Source organism: Pongo abelii, chromosome 18, assembly GCF_028885655.2.
Source record: "Pongo abelii isolate AG06213 chromosome 18, NHGRI_mPonAbe1-v2.0_pri, whole genome shotgun sequence".
NCBI lineage: Eukaryota > Metazoa > Chordata > Mammalia > Primates > Hominidae > Pongo > Pongo abelii.
This window is the reverse complement of record NC_072003.2, coordinates 69,476,149-69,497,882: the sequence shown is the minus strand read 5'-3', so window position 1 is coordinate 69,497,882 and position 21,734 is coordinate 69,476,149. Positions and strand designations below refer to the sequence as shown.

The 21,734-nt window shown below is 42.5% G+C and overlaps 1 long non-coding RNA gene across 2 annotated transcripts in view; it reads right to left on the bottom strand.

The window, feature by feature from the left end:
• LOC129050945 (uncharacterized) overlaps positions 1-3,083 on the bottom strand; it is an 89,413-nt gene extending 86,330 nt beyond the window's left edge. For both annotated transcript variants that reach the window (XR_010137851.1, XR_008514878.2), the window contains exon 1: positions 3,032-3,083. This is a non-coding gene — a long non-coding RNA (uncharacterized LOC129050945). The remainder of the gene's footprint in view (positions 1-3,031) is intronic.
• Positions 3,084-21,734: the final 18,651 nt, after the last annotated feature.

Genomic DNA, 21,734 nt, shown 5'->3' with positions numbered 1-21,734 from the left:
GACTCATGCCTGTAATCCCAACAATTTGGGAGGACAAGGCAGGAGGACAGCTTGAGGCCAAGAGTTCAAGACTAGCCTGGGCAACACAGTGAGACACCGTCTCTACCAAAAATTTTAAAACTTAGCCAGGCGTGGTGGTGTGCACCTGTAGTCCTAGCTACTTGGGAGACTGAAGCAGGAGGATCAGTTGAGGCTGCAGTGATCCATGATCGCACCACTGCACTCCAGCATGGGCAACAGAGTGAGACCCTGTCTCAACAATAACAACAACAACAAAGCTCAAAGTGAAGCAGAAGCTATAATTTGAATAAGTCAGACTACTTTCTGATTTATTCAAATTAGATTGACAGTAACTTAGGTTATCTGGGACTCCTCTTCCTCCCCACCAAAAAAAGAGCTTTCCACATTGTCTGAATTCACCAGACACACATCCACCCATTCCTTTACTTCATCTTTCATGGATCTAACCAATGAATAAAAGGGTTGTGGATCTTGAGAGATCCAGATGTTCATGTGCTTTGCAACTGGATATAAATAACAATATTAAATAATGTCAGCCAGTCACGGTGGCTCACGCCTGTAATCCCAGCACTTTGGGAGGCCGAGGCGGGTGGATCACGAGGTCAAGAGATCAGGACCATCCTGGCCAACATGGTGAAACCCCATCTCTACTAAAAATACAAAAATTAGCTGGGCATGGTGGCGGGCACCTGTAGTCCCAGCTACTCGGGAGGCTGAGGCAGGAGAATCGCTTGAACCCAGGAGGCGGAGGTTGCAGTGGGCTGAGATCGCACCACTGCACTCCAGCCTGGTGACAGAGCGAGACTCTGTCTAAAAAAAAAAAAAAGAATATTATTAAATAATTTCAAGTATTGGCAGGGCAGAAGGGCACGGTTAGCCAAGAGCCCACCAGGGCTTCAAGATATTGGTAATATTCTGTATCTCAGTTGGGAGGCAAATGCATTGTATTTATTTTATTGTTCTTATACACATGTATAATGGTATATTAAAATTACATAATGAAAATAAAAAAAAGAAAACAAGAAACAACGTCTTTTTTTTTTTTTTTTGAGACAGAGTCTTGCTCTGTCACCCAGGCTGAAGTGCAGTGGTATAATCTCAGCTCACTGCAACCTCCACCTCCCAAGCTCAAGTGATTCTCCTACCTCAGCCTCCCGAGTAGCTGGGACCACAGGCATGTGCCACCACACCTGGTTAATTTTTATATTCTCAGAAGAGACCAGGTTTTGCCATATTGGCCAGGCTGGTCTCAAACTCTTGACCTCAAGCGATCCGCCCCCCTTGGCCTCCCAAACTGCCAAGATTACAGGTGTGAGCCACTGCACCCCACCAAGATCTTTATTTTTAAAAAACTCACTCACAATTTTTCAAAAGCAGATTATGCTTTAGTATTGCCAGTCTACTTCTGCATGCCCATCTCTAACTGTTCAAGATCTATTTCAAATGACACCCCGGTGAGGCCTTCCCTGACATGTCCTCTTCCCACAGAGAAGCCCACTGTTCCCATCTATGTGGCCACAGCTCCTGATCACCATCCCATGGGATGCACATTGTACGTGTCCCTCTTTCCGAGGGAAAGGAAGACATCATCTTGGTGTTCTTTATATTTGAAACACCTACACGACAGTGTCTTGCATATAATAGATGCTCAGTACAGCTTAAATTATTTCTTAAGATATTTACTGAAATTATAAAATAACATAGAATAATCATTAATGTTACAACTGAATCTGGTTTTCAACCTCAAATAGATTAATGCTATCCAGGTGCTTCCAACATCGCCAATATATTTGAAACGCTGCCTATCAGCATCTTAGCTAGTTTTCTTTCCTTGCCGGTGAATAATTGCCACAACTGTAGATATGAGCTCATTTGAAGGAATGAAAAGAGCTCTCCCTAAGATCATTTAATAGACCTAGACATAATTATCAATTTCCTCTTGAAGCTAACATTTGCTAAAAGAAAAGGAAAGATTCTATTAATGATCAAAATACTTGACTTTCTGGACCTATTCCATTTAATGGGGAACTCAGTTCTCCAGTCTTGGGTTACTGCCAGGTGCTCTTTTACCGGGAATTATTCTAAACTTCTAATCACAGTTCAACAACCATCTGCCAAATCATATACAGGTATTGATATTTGCCACTCTACAGTTAAATTACATCAAATGTCAATGCAATCAACTCATTAGTGGGCTCATATCGAGCTTCAGTGCTCACCACCCACTTCTGCACCTCTTTGATTAAATAGTGTATAGACCATAGTCCCTGTCCATCTAACCAGCTGATCAGCTCAGTCATACTGCTAATATAAAATCAAATGAGCAGGAGAAGGAAGCGGTAAAAGATCCCTGTGAGCACCTTGGTCCCCTCGTAGGCCAAATATCAATATACTATAGTCTAGCAAGAAAAGCAAATGAAATTACAAAATTGCTTAGAGAATCATTTTAACAGAAAGTCACAAGAGGTCATTTAAAAAGCACTGTAATTGTCCCGAGATCACATTTTGCTAGCATTCTTCCACCTTCTCTGCTACCTGAGATTTTAAATCTTTCTTGCTGATGTAAAAACCATAAGCAAACCCGAAGTGTGACTGACATGTGCAGATTCTGAATGCTGGAGGTCAGCACAGCTTACTGGTAAGCTGCCCACTGCTCCAAATTTTATATCTCTTCTGTCCCTCAGTTATTGCCTGACATGATTTAACAACTGTAATTCCTTATTTAACGATGTCAAAGGTTTTTAGGAAATTGACTGTATTTCACCAACGATATATTTCTTCTTGATTACGGAGTGGTTAAAATGATTTTAAACCAAGACAGCAAAATAAAGCAGTAATAAAATCAATAAAAGGTGCTTAAAACATTCCTTCTATTAGGTAATGGCATTTAAAATATCCGTAGCTTGTAATGGCACTTAGGATATGCCCAAAAATCAATGAGCTAAATTACTTATTGAACTAGTTAATTTGAACATTGAGTTTTTTATGTATATTGATAAAAAGGGCTTACAGAATACTGGCAAGTAGCAATACTGTGTCCATGGTCAGATGTCTCCCTCTGCTGGAATAAAAAAAAAAATTAAACCATTTCTTCCAGCTATGGAACAAAAAGATAAAAAATTACAAGCTGTAACCTCAAAAAGTCCACAAAAGACTTCTTAATCTTAAAAATCTCCAGAAATTCATGACAATAATATGAAATCATTAAGGGTTAAAAACACACATACAGTTTCCGAAAACTTTGTCAATAACCTGGAATGTGGTATTTATACCCAGTATCAAATGGCAGATGAGAAACAGCATTTAATTATTTCAAAACACTTTTCCTAATTTTCTAAACATTATCCTAGGGGTTTTGGGGGATATATTATTAGAAATAAGATTCTAAAAGCCTTGAGTCCTCTCTCTTTGATGTCAGAAGAAAGGGGGTTTGAATTTTAAAGGAGAAAGTATAAATCTATGCTCAAGGAAAAGTCTACTTTCTTAGATGTTTAATTTGATCAAAATCAAATTGGAACTATCTCTGTAAATGAAGGTTTTTGAGAACTCAATGTATGAATCCACGAAACAGCTTCACACGCCTCTCCCTGCGTGGGGTGGTATAAGAGTTTCCAACACTATTGTTACCTTTTTTTTTTTTTTCAAACTTCTACTATTTAAAATGCTAAGTACTTTGCTGAAAAGACTCTTCACCGCTTTTCAATTTCTCCCCCTGCCAGTTGAGCCCTAAGCCGTTGTTAGAGTTCTGAAGAGCTCGCCTCAGGACTTTTAACTCTTAACTACAAAAGGGACCTTCAGAAATTATGATAAAAGGTGTTAAGAGAGAAATGAGGGTGAAGAGGTATCTGACACACACCTGAAATTGTACATAGTACCTTTCAAAACATTACAGCTACCCAGAACAAACCAGTTTGGTTGTAAATGGTTTCATCAACAGTAACCCATATATTTTTGCAGTCATATTTCCACTCATTTCATTTATATTCAAAACAATGAGCACATGTAAAGTTACATGCTCTGACAGGAGAATTTTTTAATCAAAGAACTTTGCTCATTCTATATGAGTTTGGCTTTGTTTTGGGTTGTTTTATCTTTATGTGGGATGAAACAGGAAACTACACAGAATAATGGGTTTTTTTTTTTTTGCATACTGAAACATCATTGGCCAAGACATTATGGATATACTCTGTAACATAGTGCCCAAGTTCCACAATACAGTTGACCAATGTCTGACTCTTGCTAGGTGCGAATGCTAAAAAGATGACTAAGCTGTGGTTCTGGCCTTCACACATACCCCAGTGCAGAAGAGATACACATCAAATGAACCACTACAATCAAACATGATGAGTACTGTAATAGAAATATGTACACCTGTAATCCCAGCCACTCAGAAGGCTGAGGCAGGAGGACTATTTGAGCCCAGGAGTTCAAGACCAGCCAGGGCAACATAGCAAGACACCATCTCAAATTTTTTTTAAAAAAGAAAGATGCACGAAGTGTTGTGAGGACCCAGAGCACAGAAGAACCAACTCCGCCTGGAGAAGGCAAGGAGAAAGCTTCCACAGAAAAGATGACCTTCTGAATGAGTCCTTGAAAAAGACCTAGGAATGCGCCTGGTGTATAAGGAGTTCCAACTAAATTAGCACAGAGAAAAGCAAATTGTTGGAAATAGCTGAACTCATTGGGATTTCAGGTGGGTCTGGCAGCGGGTGAGACCAGTAGGAAATAAGTTTCATAAAGGTTGGTTGAGGTCAAGTTGGGAAGTCTTGGATACCTTCTTAAAGTTCAGATTTTATCTGTGGCACTGGAAAGGTTTTGAAGGATTTTAAGGAAGTAATATCAGTGTCATCCAAAAGACCACCAGGATGGCTAAATAGTAGAAAGGAGAGCTTTATTGGCGATATCAGTTTGCAAACCGGGAAAGGATGGACAGTCTTCGGCATGTGCCAAAGGTGCTCTCTCTTCAAAGAGGGGAAGAAGAAGTTGGGTTTTATGCCCTACAGGGCCTGCATCACACAATAGAGTCATACATATTCAGCAGGTTTGGGGAAAGTTATACATATTTATGAGGGGAGCTGAGTGCATGCACAATGGGCAAACATATATGTAACATACATCCCATTTTCACCTTGGGGAGAGGTTTTAGCATTAAAATGAGGTGGAATTTAGCTATTCACATCAAAAAGTGAACTACAGGACACAAAGTTGCGTAGCTCCTCTATAAGCCGGCTGAAACTGGCTTAAGGCCTGCAATTGCTTACCAGAAAAGCATGTTTGTAAGGCCAGTCTTCTGTCCAGAGTTGTAGGGGTCTGGGTTGTAAATCAGACTTAGGAGGGGTCTCATAGCTCCTATTGTTAGGGAGTTTAACAAGTGTGGTTTTCTTGTAACCATAAGAATTTAGAACTTTGCCATGCCAGCTGGGACCTGAGCGCTCAACCCATAGGTTTTGTTTTGTTTTGTTTTGTTTTTTGAGACAGGGTCTCACTCAGTTGCCCAAGCTGGAGTGCAGAGGCGCAATCACAGCTCACTGCAGCCTCAACATCTTAGGCTCAGGTGATCCTCCCACCTCAGCCTCCCAAGTAGCTGGGACTACAGGTGCATGCCATCAGGACTGGCAAATTTTTGTATTTTTTGTAGAGACAGGGTTTCACCATGTTGCCCAGGCTGGTCTCAAAATCCTGGGCTCAAGCAATCTGCCTGCCTTGGCCTCTCATAGTGCTGAGATTATGGATGTGAGCCACTATGCCCGGCAGGTAACTTTTTGTTTCCTTGACCTTAGGGTCGATCTTAGTTGATAAAGGGACGTCTATTTTGATCTCTCAGATCACATCAGCACTACACTTTGTGGGAGGAAAGAACACCAGCGATGTGGAAAATGGCTTGAAGATTCTGGCTGGAAGCAGCCAAGAGATACCTGCAATAACCTTGCTGGGAGCCAATAGAAGGCACAGCAGAAGACTATTGAGATAAGGAACAAACTGCAGACATTTAGAGAACACAACTTCAACCAGATCAAGTATGTGTGCCTGTGCCCTGATATGGAAGGGACATACAAAACTGAAACCAGTGGCCACATTTGAGATACGATTATGGCTGATTGTCTTTTCTTCTAACAACTGTTATTGAATATTGTTGCTTCAGCTTTTTAAATTAAAAAGAAATGCTTCTTTGATTTCATGTCTTGAAGAAAACAAGAAAAGGAAAAAACACCTCTGTCTTTAGAAAGATAAAGAGCTTCGGTGGGGTGCAGTGGCTCACACCTGTAATTCCAGCACTTTAGGAGACCGAGGCGGGCAGATTGCTTGAGCTCAGGAGTTCAAGACCAGCCTGGGCAACATGAAGAAATCCTATCTCTACCAAAAATACAAAAAATTAGCTGGGCATGGTAGCGCACGCCTGTAGTCCCAGCTACTCGGGAGGCTGGGAGATGAGAGGATCACTTGACCCCAGGAGGCAGAGGTAGCTGTGAGCTGAGATTGCACCACTGTACTCATGCCTGGGTTACAGAGCACAACCCCATCTCAAAAAAAAAAAAAAAAAAGGAGCTTCAGCCAAGTGCAATGGCTCACACCTGTAACCCCAGGAATTTGGGAGGCCAAAGTGGGTGGACTGTTTGAGCCTAGGAGTTCGAGACCAGCCTGAGCGACATGGTGAAACCCTGTCTCTACAAAAAATGCAAAAAATTAGCCAGGTATGGTGGCATGCATCTGTGGTCCCAGCTATTCAGGAGGCTGAGGTGGGAGGACCACTTGAGTCTGGGAGATAGAGGCTGCAGAGAGCCATGATCACGCCACTGCCCTCCAGCTAGGAACAGTGAGACTCTGTCAAAAAAAAAAAAAAGTAAAGAGCTTTAACTGTTTTCAAACCTTGTTCTTGTTTTGATGCTACATCCATCAATCTACATCCAAAAGTCAAGTAAAATGGAGAAGAAAAAAAAAAAGTTTCATTTTTACACAGCCATGAAGCATGACTCTGAAAAGAATCAGAATGGCAAGGTAAGGGTGAAGGCAACTTTCTTTCCACCCTCTGGAGTTGCAATAAATTGAGTCTCTGGAATAAATTGGCCATAGACAAATTAACAGGAGCAAAGGCTTACAAATGTATTACATGCATGGGGGTCCCACAGAGTATGAGACTTGGAGAACATCTATAACCACCTGGTGACCTCTTCCTGCCTGCTGCACAAATAAAGACCATGACATTGCAGTACAGAAAGAGTTTAATTGACACGAGGCTGGCCATGCCACAAGGGAGACAGAGCTGTTACTCAAATCAGTCTCAAAGGCTTGTAGGTTAGGGGTTTTTCAAAGGCAGTTTTGGGGGAAGGGATGGAAGTGGGTAGAAAATGGGTGCTTGCTGCTGATTGGTTGGGCTAGAGATAAAATCATAGTGGGTGGAAGCTGTCCTTTTTTCTTTTTTTCTTTTTTTTTTTTGAGATGGAGTTTCACTCTTGTTGCCCAGGTTGGAGTGCAATGGCACAATCTCAGCTCACCGCAATCTCCACCTCCTGGGTTCAAGCAATTCTCCTGCCTCAGCCTCCCGAGTATCCGGGATTATAGGCATGCGCCACCACGCCCAACTAATTTTGTATTTTTAGTAGAGACAGGGTTTCTCCATGTTGGTCAGGCTGGTCTCGAACTCCCAACCTCAGGTGATCCACCCACCTCAGCCTCCCAAAGTGCTGGGATTACAGGTGTGAGCCACCTCACCTGGCCAGACGCTGTCCTCTTGAGCTGAGTTGCTCCTGTGTGGGGCCACAGGAGCGGTTTGGCAGTCCAGGTGGAGCTATCAGAGGTATTTGAACCAGAGAGACTCCACTTTGCGTGAGGGCTGGGAAAACGAGGCTGAGACTTGCTGGGCTGCATTCCCAGAAAGTTAGGTATTCCTAACCTCTAGATGTTTATGGTTAAGGGAATGAATTAATAATGTTTATCAAACAGACTCAGACTTAGAAGTATCCAGACATCCCAATATCTGGAGAACAAGGGCATTCCTAATTTTGCTTTAAAGATAATAATATTGATTCATGCAATATTTTCTTACAAGAAAATATTGATTTCTTATAATTAAGAAAATTAATCCTTTATCACAAACCCTTGTAGCATAGCACATCTCCCCATATATATGAGTATTGTACCTAGGGGTGGATGTGTTCCTTCTCTTACTTTCGGGAATGTCCTACTCTGTCTATAGAGTAGCTGTTCTTTCACTACTTTACTTTCTTAATAAACTTGCTTTTACTTTGCCCTGCAGACTCACCCTGAATTCTTTCTTGCATGAGATCCAAGAACCCTCTCTTGGGGTCTGGATTGGGATCCCTTTCCTGTAACAGAGCCATTAGGTCCAGTTGGAGCCATGGGTATCAGACATGCAAAAAAAAACCTGAAAAGATATCTCAAAAAGCCAATCGACCACAGTGATGTTATCTGCTGGCATAATTGGGGAAGTTGCATATCTTGTGACCAGTCTACACCTTAGCAGAATTCAGACTCCTTTCCTCCCGCTAGCCTAGTAGTCTCTATTAGCAGTGGTTGAGTTTTAGGCAAGGGCTACTATCATTTAAACTATAACCTAAATGTCTTCCAAAGTCAGCTCAGCCTAAACCAAGGAATAATTAAAGCAGACTGAAAGCTAATGGCAAGAGGCGGGGGCACAGGCCAGATCAGATCTCCTCCCTGCCATAATTTTCTCACTGACATAATTTTTGCAAAGGTGGATTCAAGTCCAGATGGTTGAAGTTTATGTAGTATCCTGAGCTACAGAAAGAAATAGTGGGTTGGGGCTGGGAGTGGTGGCTCACACCTATAATTCTAGCACTTTGGGAGGCCAACACAGATGGATTGCCTGAGCTTAGGGGTTGGAGACAAGCCTGGGCAACATGGTGAAACCCCATCTCTACTAAAATCCAAAAAATTAGCTGGGCTTGGTGGCATGTGCCTGTAGTTCCAGCTACTTGGGAGGCTGAAGCACAAGAATCGCTTGAACCTGGGAGGCAGAGGTTGCAGTGAGCCGAGATCGTGCCACTGCACTCCAGCCTGGGCAACAGAGTGAGACTCCATCTCAAAAAAAAAAAAAAAAAAAAAAAAAAGAAAGAAATGGAGATTGGGGTTTCTAGGGGGTGATGATGGCAACAGGTTACAGGAGGTTGAGGAGAGGAAACACATAATGAACAAAGGCTGTCTTGTTATACAGATAAAGTCTCTCAGGTACTGACCTTTTTAGTACTGACCTTTTTAGTCTCCTTTCCTGTGAGTTAGTCTTTGCTGTTTCATGAGATTATAGGCAGAGGGCTCATGACAATTACATTCCTCCTGGAGGAACTTTCCCTTAGTCAGACAAGGAAACTTCAGAGAAAGCCACTCCCACAGCTTAGAGAGGGAAAGAAGGGCAAGAGACCGGGGGTGGGAGAAGGTCAGAGAGACCTTGGCTCTCCTTTTGTTCAAAGCACTCAGCAGGCCAAAAGCACCATACTTTTTCTGATCCCCAACAGCCACAAAAACAAAAGTAGCCTGAAGACATCTTAAAATATTCAAGAGACTAAACTAGTTGTTTGCTTATTTATGTTAATTTAATGAATTCTTTTTATTAAAGCAGAAAGCATGCATAATCAAAGCAGAGGAAAATTCAGAATAAAGGTCTTATGAGGCTCAAACCAAAGCAACTCCCAAGGCTGAATCTGACCTCCTGGGTTTTCTTTTTATCGTCAACAGTTGTAAGTGTTCCTGTACCAATCTTAAAGTGTCGTGTTTTAATTTCAGCAGCCTCTAACACAGATTCTGAAAGAAAATTAACTCTTCAGATGGGAGGTTTCCTGCAGTCTACACACCACGGTCTCTCTGGGTTTCATCCAAGATAGGTGAACTGTGCTCCATTGTGACGGCCTCACAGACTCTCAAATCACAATGGAAAATGATTTTCTAACATATTTGTACCATGCAAAGGTTCCTGTGGAGAGTTCCATTTCCTGGATATGAACTAGAAATTGCTGTAATTTTTTCAGTTCTTTTTAATTTGCAGCTAAATAAAATATGACAACAAGAGGAATAACAAGCAGGTAGGTATCCAAAGCCAACACATAGACTCATCACTTGTGTCAAGCATAAAACAAGGAAAACCTCTTTAAACAAACCAGGTCTTTCTGTAACAATTAGCCATGGGAAAAATGAAAATGATCATAAATATATTTTAGAAACAGGAGTTTTTTTAAAAAACACAATTTTCTTTTTTTCTTTTTTTTTTTTTTTTTTTTTGAGATGGAGTCTCTCTCTGTCACCCAGGCTGGAGTGCAGCGGCACAATCTTGGCTCACTGCAACTTCTGCCCCCAGGTTCAAGCGATTCTTCTGCCTCAGCCTCCCAAGTAGCTGGGATTACAGGCATGCACCACCATGCCCAGCTAATTGTGTATTTTTAGTAGAGACGGGGGTTTCACCACTTTGGCCAGGCTAGTCTTGAACTCCTGACCTCAGTGATCCACCCACCTCAGCCTCCCAAAGTGCTGGGATTACAGGCATGAGCCACCCTGGCCAGCCAAAAAACACAATTTTCATAAACCAAAAACACCCAAGGCAAAAGACAAGGATAAAGAAATTATACATACAAAAGTAAAGTTCAACTCTTATTCTGCTGGGTTACATAAATACAAATACCAGGAAATAAAAGTACAATTTTTTTTTTTTTTAAATAGAGATGAAGCCTCACTGTGTTGCCCAGGCTGGTCTTGAACTCCTGCGCTCAAGCAATTCTCCCAGCTAGGCCTCCCAAAGTGCTAGGATTACAGGCATGAGCTGCCATGCCCAGACAAAAGTACGAAATTCTTATAACCTGTTATAAAATATAATGATGATAACCCTACACTATAATGACAACCATGTCTAACATCTGTTAGGTTCTTACTATGTTCCAGCAATTGTGCTAAGTTCTTCATATCACAGGATAGACTTGTTTTGGCCTGCCCAGCACTCATTCCCCCTTTTGGTGACAGCACCCCCTTTGTCCTTCCCTATTTCAGGTGATCCTGGTGAGCTATTCCATGACAGTTTCCCCATTCCCAGGCTGATCCCAAACTAGGCACAGAGAACTCCATTCTCCTAGGCACAGTGGTTAGTTCAGGGATGGCCACTGAGAAATAAAAATAAAATCCTAAGCCCCTGAACTGACTGAATGAACCTCTTCTTAGCCAAGGGGACCCCAGAAAGAAACCTTGAAAACTGAGACACTCATGATGGGACAGGGGCTCAGACACCCCTCATTAGACTTGCTACCTTGTTAACTGCCATTAGGCTTTCTTTCCTAAGGGTTAAACAGAAACCAGCCCTTTCAAAAGACTTGCTCCATGGATTTCACTGGACTTCCCTCCTTTTTGCAGTTCCAACACAATTAACCCACATTCCTTCCTGATAAGAGGCCAACTGTGGACTGTTTCTGGCTGGACACAGGATGGCTCTGGGTCCTCCATTTCACCTTTTGACACAGAGAGCCTAATTTTAATTCATTTAAATGCTAACTCTCAGTTGGGCATAGTGGCTCATGCCTATAACTGCAGCACTTTGGGAAGCTGAGGCAGGAGCAATGCTTGAGCCCGGAAGTTAAAGACCAGCCTGAGTAACACAATGAAACCCCATCTCAAAAAATAAAATAAATATTAAGTCTCCACCCAAAGTGTACATGGGACATATGTAATGCATGTTTGCTTACTATGCATGCATGCATCCCCCGCTTCATGAATATTCATAGCTCCTGCTAGAACCTGTTGAATATGGATATTTAACCAACCAATTCGGCACAAATTCATTCCACCCTTCCCTCCCTCAAAGTGCCTGCTTTTGGTTTCTGCCAGAGGCTACATTTCCCAGCCTGCAAGATAGCCAGCTGCAGGCTGCAACCCTTTATAAGAAATAAAGTTCTCCTTTCCAAATTTATAGATCTTGTGATTTTTAAGTTGACAACCTGAGTCCTGCAAAGCCAATCAAGTTTCCTAAATAAGGATTTAGAATCAAGGTATACTTTCCTTTAAAGATGTAAACCTGGGACTCTCTAGCTATCTGTTTCCCAGTCACTGGCAGGAACTTGGTCTGAAAATGGAGCCAAAACACCAAAGGATGCTGAAAGGTGGAGAGGGAAACATCATTTGAAATCCCTGGAACCATCAGGGCCCTTTGAATTGCCTGTAATGTGAGATAATAAATTTCCCTTTTTGCTTCAGCTGGTTGAAGTAGGATTCCACCTCTAGCAATCAAGAGTGATCTAGAATACAGGTATATTAGTACACTTACCCTTTGTATTATTGTCTCATTTTATAGATGAGGAAACTAAGGATGTTAAAATGTACAAGTCTGTCCGCTTGTAGAGACTGCACTATGCTCTACTGCTCTGCAAATAGGATAACCTATTCTTCAGTGATTTCCACTAAAAAACAATAATGGTAATAATAAACTACAGAAAAAACTGAAAAACATAGAACAGCAAAAAAGTGAAATATACTGCACTCACTGTCACTACTCAAAGACAACCACTGTTAACAATTTGGTGTATTTCCTTCCAGGCTTTTTTCTGAAGCATTACTCTAGCAATACATCATATTAACAGTTGAGTATTCACAGAGTACTTTTTAAAAACTCTATATTAGGCCATTATTGTCTTGCTATAAAGAAATACCTGAGATTAGGTAATTTATATGAAAAGAGGTTTAATTGGCTCACAGTTCTGCAGGTTGTACAGGAGGCATGGTGCCAGCATCTGATCTGGGGAGGCTTCAGAAAGCTTTTACTCACAGCCGAAGGCAAAGCAGGAGTAGGCACTCCTATGGCGAAAGCGAGAGCAAGAGAGAGAGTAGGGCCAGGAAGGTGCAACACACTTTTAAATGACCAGATCTCCCAAGAACTCACTCACTATCACAAAGACCGCACAAAGCCATGAGGAATCCATCCCCATTTATAAAGAAATGAGACTTAATTGGCTCATGGTTTTGCAGGCTGTACAGGAAGCATGATGGTGGCATCTGCTCGACTTCTTGGGAGGCCTTAGGAAACTTACAATCATGGCAGAAGGCAAAGGGAGACCTGGCACCTCACATGGCCAGGAGCAAGAGGAAGAGAGAGACTGGGGAGGTGCTACACACTTCTAAACAACTGGATCCCATGAGAACTCTATCATGAGAATGGCACCCAGGGGGGAAATCTGCCCCGATGACCCAATCACCTCCCAACATGGCCCCCTTCCAACACTGAGAACTACAATATGACATGAGAACCAGGCGGGGATACAGAGCCAAACCATATCATGATTCAACATGAGATTTGGGTGGGGACAAATATCCAAACTATATCAAACTGCTACTTCATATTTCTTACATGTATTAGGATTCCCATATCACTGTACTATATGTAGCAAAACATAAGCCCCACCTTTAAGGAGGTTAAAATGAAGAAGACAAATTGAGGGCCACACGTGCAGTCATTGAGGCTTGCTCAGAAGTACGAAAAAATGTAAAACATTCAGAACCAACTGAAAGGTCAGCACCGTGTACACAAGACCTCTTAGCAATACACATGTTCACTTACCTACATTCCTGGAAAGAATCAAAAGTAAATTATAATAATCATAAAATTATTAGAAGTTTTTAAAAACATGGCTTTGAGAATTTCATTCACTCGACAAGCATTTACGACTGAGAGCTATTATGTGCCTAGCACTGGCCTGCCTTGAGATACGAAATGAATGCACAAAATCCCCGCCCTCCAGGGTCCCTTACTGTACCATGGGAGCCTAAGAACAAACAGGGACTGTATAACACAGTAAGTACAAGAAGAATCCATGTGCAAAGTGCTTGAGTATAACTGTCCCAGGGGCCAAGGTCTTCACAAAGGCTCCTGAGCTGAGACTAAAGGAGGAGTGAGGGGTTCTTCAAGCAGACCACAAAGGGAAGGACCCTGCAGGCCGAGAGAAAACATGTGCAAAAGGACCAGGGCAGGAGCAAGTGAGCACAGTGGGGAAATCATCCCCGTGGCTGGCATTTAGGTGGCAGGTAACAAAGCTAGAAGAACAGTCAGGGTCCAGAAAGTGACAAGCCTCTTAAGCCATTTGCAGGAGCAGGTGGTCACTGACCAATTAGATTTCTGTGGAAAAGGAGTGGAATCTCTAGAATGACATTGACGTGCCTGACTAGGTCCCTTCAATGGTGTGAGTATCTGCTAAGCTCAGGAATACATAAGAAGGAACAAGTCTGGGAGGGAAAATGGCAAGTTCAGCTATGTCCTGGTCAACTTGAAAGGCTTACGGCACATAGAAATCTGGGTGGGGAGATCCTGTAGGCAGAAGCCTATCCAGATTGGAATTCAGGAATGAGTTTTAGGCTTAAGATATTTTAATAGAGGCCAAGGTAGGAGAATCGCTTGAGCCCAGGAGTTCAAGACCAGCCTGGGCAACATAGTGAGACTCCACCTCTACAAAAAAATAAAAAATAAAAAAATTAGCCAGGCATGGTGGCACATGCTTGTAGTCCCAGCTACTCGGGAGGCTGAAGTGAGAGGATTGCTTGGGCCCAGGAGTTTAAGGCTGCGGTGAGCTATGATCACACCACTGCACACCAGCCTGGGTCAAACAGCAAGACCCTGTATCAAAAAAAACAACAAAAAGATAATGAACTGACTATTATCATCATCCAGATTAGGCACAACCACAGAAAATACATAAAAGGTTCTTAGCAACTCAGGGTGTCTTGCCTAAGTTTCCTACAGAAATTAGAGTTCTCGGCTGGGTGTGGTGGCTGGCTCACACCTGTAATCCTAGCACTTTGGGAGGCCAAGGTGGGTGGATCACCTGAGGTCAGGAGTTCAAGACCAGCCTGGCCAACATGGTGAAACCCCATCTCTAAAAAATACAAAAATTAGCCAGCCATGATGACAGGTACCTGTAATCCCAGCTACTTGGGAGGCTGAGGCAAGATAATTGCTTAAACCCGGGAGGCGGAGGTTGCAGTGAGCCAAGATTGTGCCATTGCACTCCAGCCTGGGCAACAGTGTGAAACTCTGTCTCAAAAAAAAAAAAAAAAAATTAAGAGTTCTCTTCCTCTGACCCAAGGTATACTACACCTAGTTTCCTCATACAGTGTTCCCCAAGGAAAAGAAAGTGCAGTGGCTGGGTGCAGTGGCTTGCGCCTGTGATCCCAGTACTTTGGGAGGCTGAGGCAGGCAGATCACCTGAGGTCAAAAGTTCAAGACCAGCCTGGTCAACATGGTGAAACTAAAAATACAAAAATTAGCTGGGTGTGGTGCTGGGCACCTGTAATCCCAGCTATCTGGGAGGTTGAGTCATGAGAATCACTTAAACCCAGGAGGCAGAGGTTGCAGTGAGCCAAGATCGTACCACTGCACTCCAGCCTGGGTGATAAAGCAGGACTCTGTCTCAAAAAAAAAAAAAAAGAAAGTGCAGAGTTTAGGATCACAGTACCTACCAACATAGGACACAAACTTAACTCACAGTTAACCTGATGTTCAAATGGGCAGGGAATGAATGTGCTCCCTTATTTTTGTCCATAACTAACCTTCCTTTACAAGCCACCACATGCTGATTACATAGGAAAAAATAACTTTTTAAAAATTAGGCAGGAGGATTGCCTGAGGCTGGAGTTTGAGACCAGACTGGGCAACATAGCAAGGCCACCATCTCTACAAAAACAAAATCAAATTAAATAACCAAATTGGTTTAAAGCAAGCAATCTCTTTAGAAAAGTTTCCATCTCAGCCAGGTGTGGTGGCTCATGCCTGTAATCCCAGCACTTTGGGAGGCCGAGGCAGGAGGATCACTTGAGGTCAGGAGTTCAAGACCAGGCTGGCCAACATGGCAAAACCCCATCTCTACTAAAAATACAAAAATTAGCTGAGCATGGCGGCACACTCCTGTAGTCCCAGCCACTCAGGAGGCTGAGGCAGGAAAATCACTTGAACCCGGGAGGCTGAGGTTGCAGTGAACCAAGATCACACCACTGCACTCCAGCCTGGGCAACAAAGCGAGACTCTGTCTGAAAAAAAAGAAAAGTTTCAGCCAGGCACGGTGGCTCATGCCTGTAATCCGAGCAGTTTAGGAGGCCAAGGCGGGCAGATCACCTGAGGTCGGGAGTTCACGACCACCCTGACCAACATAGAGATACCCTGTCTCTACTAAAAAAATACAAAATTAGCCAGGCATGGTGGCACATGCCTGTAATCCCAGCTACTCAGGAGGCTGAGACAGGAGAATCGCCTGAACCTGGGAGGTGGAGGTTGCGGTGAGCTGAGATCCCATCATTGCACTCCAGCCTGGGCAACAACAGTGAAACTCCATCTCAAAAAAAAAAGAAAAGTTTCCATCTCTTAGTAGCATCCTCCTTTCCCTCTCTTTTCTCCCTAAGGAGTACAGGCACATGGGGAGAGAGGGATGGGGTTTACATGACTCAGTGACCATGAAGGAAACAGGCCTATCCCCACACTGGTCCTTGGGCATGCCATGGCCAATGTCTGATGGTCTCTGATGCAATGTCTCTTATGGCCTGGTCACTGGGGGCCTTGCTGGCCTCCAAAGTCTGTTCATGGCTGGTGCACTTGGGACTCTTTCCTGGGCTAGGCTGTTCCAGGGGTGCTCTCAGGACAACTGGTCCCACCTCAGTGCCTCTGAGGTATACCTGTGACTCCAGTTCGGGCCAACTCAGGCATCCTATGCTATGGAATTCAACACAGAGCAGAAGTCTCCCCCACCATTATGGCCTCCTCCTCCTGCCACCTGTAGTCCTGTCCATGTCATAGCAGAACCACTGGTGGCTCAGGCAACCAAACCTGAAAGTGCCCATTCCACAGCCTTCACTGAGCTATCAACTGTGCCACCATGACCAGCTAATTTTCGTATTTTTAGTACAGACAGGGTTTCACCATGTTGGCCAGGCTGGTCTCAAACTCCCGATGTCAGGTGATCCATCCACCTTGGTCTCCCAGTGTGCTAGGGTTATAGGCGTGAGCCACCGTGCCCAGCCACTCCCCACATTTTGGATTACACTCTGTTAGAGAAATAATATGAGCAGTGCTACTACTTGTGCCCAAATGTTTCACAGAGCTTTTATGAAACAGCTCTTTCAGTTTTCTCATAAAGCTTACCAACATGGCTTTCTGGACTCAGATATAAGGGGCTGAACTGAGAGCCAGCTCGGAGTGGCAGATTCATACTATCCCATGAATCACCACTTTCTCTCCAAAAATCGAGGGTGTGTTTCTGGGCCAAACCAGTGTATCTGACTCTTAAGATGAGTGCCATTGCAGGTCTCTCAGCGACTCATACAATTAGAGATCTAGTGGGCCTACCTTAGTTTGCCAGACATTCCCAAGGATGTCTGAACCCAACAACACATACAGCCTAGGCTAAAGGTGGTATCTCTGCTATGTATTCTTTTTTCTTCAAAATCTCTTAAGATAAATAGAGGCTGCAAAGTTCAAGGTATTGCTGAAATGCTTGTAAGACCGTTATTCCTTGTTCTGGACTTAGCAAAAATAACAACTCTTTTAAGATGCTGTAGTCTGTGGGGGCTAACTCCCTAAACTGAAAGATAAAAATGATCAAAGGAGAGGAAAATGTATTATCATTAAACTCTCATCAGGTTCTCTCAAAGTTAAGTCCAAAATTCAATGAACAAAAGAAAATGGATTTCTTACACCTCCCTTCTGCATCCCTCTGAATAAATTCAGCCCCCATTAGTGGCTACAATATCAGAGATGATTTTATAAGTCAGTTATATTTTTAAAAGGGGAGTGGCAATGTGGAAAATGCCTCCTTTATGATTTCCAGTGGTCTTCTTTATACTCTATGCATTTTAGTCAAAATGATATTTCCGTCAGACTCCAATTCTTAAACCTTATTTGACACATAAGAAAAATCAAAACCAATCTTTGATCATCTGATAGCCATTAAATCCTTAATTACAAATTAGAAGGGAAACTCCTTCACGCTTTTTTCATAATAGACACATGTCTACCCCGTGCTGAATAGCATCATGTAAGAGATGAAACAACGTCTACTTTGAATCAGACACTAAACACCAGCAAGCATGCTTTATTTAACACATCACACAATGAGAGCTGACTTAAATCTTCTTAACCTAAAAGTTTTGCTATCTTAGAATGCAGGAGCAGTCATCTGATACTCAAATCAAAAATATTAAAAGAAATGAAGAAAACCCAAAGCAATGTTCCCAAAAGTAAGAAAAGTACATGTAATGAAAGGGATTGACAGGACACAGAAAGAATATCAAAAGCTCCCTGATTACATTGGAAGAAGGCTAAGACTCAGAGCAAAAGTCTCCTGGTCATTCTTCAAAGATGCACAGCTGAAGGACCCTGAGCAATTGTGGGACTCAACCACAAAATGTGTAACTAATTATGCCTATAATTAGTTATGAGATTGGGTGATTAAAATTAAAAATGAGAAGTGTTATCAAGTCGAGTAACCCCAAAACAAAGAGGCACAATGGCCGCTACCACACTCTGAAATCAGGTTCTTCAAAACTTTCAAACAAACATTTCATCTAGAAGAACACACGCCGAACTGTTAGGGGTGATTATATGTGGGTGGTGGGATTATGGGAGATTTTTACTTTATAAGTTTTATATTTGTGTACTACTTGAAGTTCTAACAATGAGTGGGCATTACTCTTAGGAACAGAAAGCATGCTTTTTAGATCTTTTTGGTAAGTATATTTTCAAAAATTAAAAAAGAAAATTATGAAACAGCAAGTTTTCATTTTCATTTATTTAAGAGACAGTCTCACTCTGTCCCCCAGGCTGGAGTGCAGTGGCACAATCATAGCTCACTGTAACCTCATACTCCTAGGCTCAAGCAATCCTCCCACCTCAGCCTCCCAAGTAGTAGCTGGGACTATAGGTCTATAGGTGCATGCCACCGTGCTTGGCTAATTTTTTCTTTTTTTTTTTTTTTTTTGGAGAGACAAGGTCTGGAAATGTTGCCCAGGCTGGTTTCAAACTCCTGGCCTTAAGCAATCCTCCCACCTTGGCCTTGAGCCATGCCACCCAGCCAGGGAACTTTGGAGTAATTTTTTATTCATCCATTCCTTCATCTTTCACAGGCAATCAATCACCATTTTCTGTCCATTTTTCTCTGAAATGCATCTCCTTGTTTCTTTCTCTGTTCCCTCTGCCACTCCAGCTATTTGTCACCTCATACTGAATTATTTAAAATTCCTCCTAACAGGGCTTCCCTGATTCCTTGTTCTCTTAAAAAATATATACATATATTTCTTTTTTCAGAGACAGGGTCTCACTATGCTGCTCAGGCTGGTCTTGAACTCCACCTCAACCTCCCAAGTAGCTGGGACTACAGGTGCCACCACCACATCCAGCACTAGCTCTCTTTCTGTGAGTCTACTTTGCATACTACTACCAGATTAACCTTCTAAAAATGTCACTTCTTTCATATCACTTTCCAACTTACAATAAAAATCCTGTGCCCTTTATAACCTGGTCCTACCCAACCAACATAAACTTATTTCTCACTACTCTCTTAAATATGTCTCTGCTCAGGACAGCCCAGTCATCTCCCATCCCTGGCTCCCCTCACCCGAGTCAGGCACTATTATTATCCCTCTTTTACACAGAGGAAATTGAGGCGTAGAGAGATTAAGTGACCCATTTAAAATATCCTAGCCAGTGAATAGGAAAAGCAAAATTCAAATCTAGATCTGACTCACAGCCCACGCTCTTTTCTATTACCTTCACAGTAGGAGATGAAAGGGAGAAAGCTTACAGGGAAGGGTGCCAGAGGCATCAAGAATTTATTCTCTACCATGCTCCAGTTTCTCCACACTTTCAAACTCAGTCCTGCTGGGATGTTTCCAAAATGCTACCTAGCTTGAGGAACCTCTTCAGACTCTGATCATATCACTTGGGCTGAGCGATATTCCATGACAGGCCTAAATAACCCTCAAATGAAAGAGTAAATGCAGCAAATGACAGAGAAAGTAAGTGACAGAGCTAACATTTAGGGAGCAGCTACGTAACCAAGCATTGAGTGGGAGATAATTGATTTACCAAGAACCTTAGGTTCACAAAGAATTCACAAATTGCCTAGTGTTTCTGTTATCTGTTGCTGCACAACAAACCACCCAAAACTTAGTGACTTAAAACAGCAATGATGACTTATTATTTCACAGAATTTTATAACCTGGGCTGGGCTCAGCTGGGCAGTTCTTCTGCTCCACATGCTATCTACTAGGGCTGGAATATCCACAATGGTTTTTTCACTCTCACTTCTTGGGACCCTGTCTGTAATGGCTGGAATAACGGGAATGGCCAAGCATTTCTCTTCTATTCCATATGGTCTCTCCTGCAAAGTAGCCAGATTTCTCTACATGACTCAGGGTTCCAAGAGTGGGCATTCCAAGAGAACAAGCTGCAACATGAGAGTGTTACTCAAGCCTCTGTTTGTATTACACTTGCTAATATCTCATGTGCCAGAGCAAGTCACATGCCCAAGCTCATAGTCAATTTTGGAGGAGACAACACCAGGGCATGAACGCCAAGATGCATGATTCATTGGGGCCTGGCACATTTGATCATGGCGAGCATGTTTGATAGACTGAAGCACACTTTCTGATACCATATGGGATATTATACAGGATTTATATTTATTATTTGCTTATAGTCTATCTCCCCTAACAAGACTATAAGTTCAAAGGGGGCAAGAGCTTTGTTTTGTTTATTCCTATATAACCAGTATTTAGAAGAGTGGCACAGAGTTAAATTATTAAATGAGTATTGAGAAAAACATCAGAGATACTGGTTATAGAAGACTGCCAAAGTTTACAGTGCAAAAGAGTCATTATCTAAGTGGAAAAATTAAAGATTCTAGAAACATCGTTCGCACAGCTTTTGCCCTTTCCAGGCCTACAGAGGCTGATGGAGAATGATGTTGTAGCTCGGCCTCTGAGTAGATGAAGGTATCTATTATGAAGAAATCAAATCCATTCTATGCAGCTATTAATGATGATGTAGACCTAGATTTGCTATAAGGAAGTGTGTTAATGATACATTATTAACTCAAAAGAGCAAATTTCAGAACTTTATGTAGAGTTAAATTCCATTTCCATTTTTTGTTGTTGTTTTTTTTTTTTGAGACGAAGTCTCGCTCTGTTGCCCAGGCTAGAGTGCAGTGGCAGGATATTAGCTCACTGCAACCTCCGCCTCCCAGGTTCAAGAGATTCTCCTGCCTCAGCCTCCCAAGCAGCTGGGATTACAGGCACCTACCATCATGCATGGCTAATTTTTTTTTGTATTTTTAGTAGAGATGGGGTTCACCATGTTGGCCAAGCTGGTCTCGAACTCCTGACCTTGTGATCTGCCTGCCTCGGCCTCCCAAAGTGCTGGGATTACAGGCGTGAGCCACGGCGCCAAGCCCATTTGCATATTTTGAAAGCTATGCATATAGATGCCAAAAGGTACATCTTTAAAAAACTTTCTGAAAGATTCGCCAGAAACTAGTAGCTAGTGACTACCTTTAAGGAGAGGAACTAGGGTTCACCTAAGAAAAGTGAGGGAGACTTGAAGCTCAGTAACAGGTTCATGGGCTTTCTTATACTATTTTCCCTACTCTTGCACAGGGTAGGGATTTTCCATTAAAAAGAGTGTTTTAAAAATATGTCTGGGGCTGGGCACCATGGCTCACGCCTATAATCCTAAC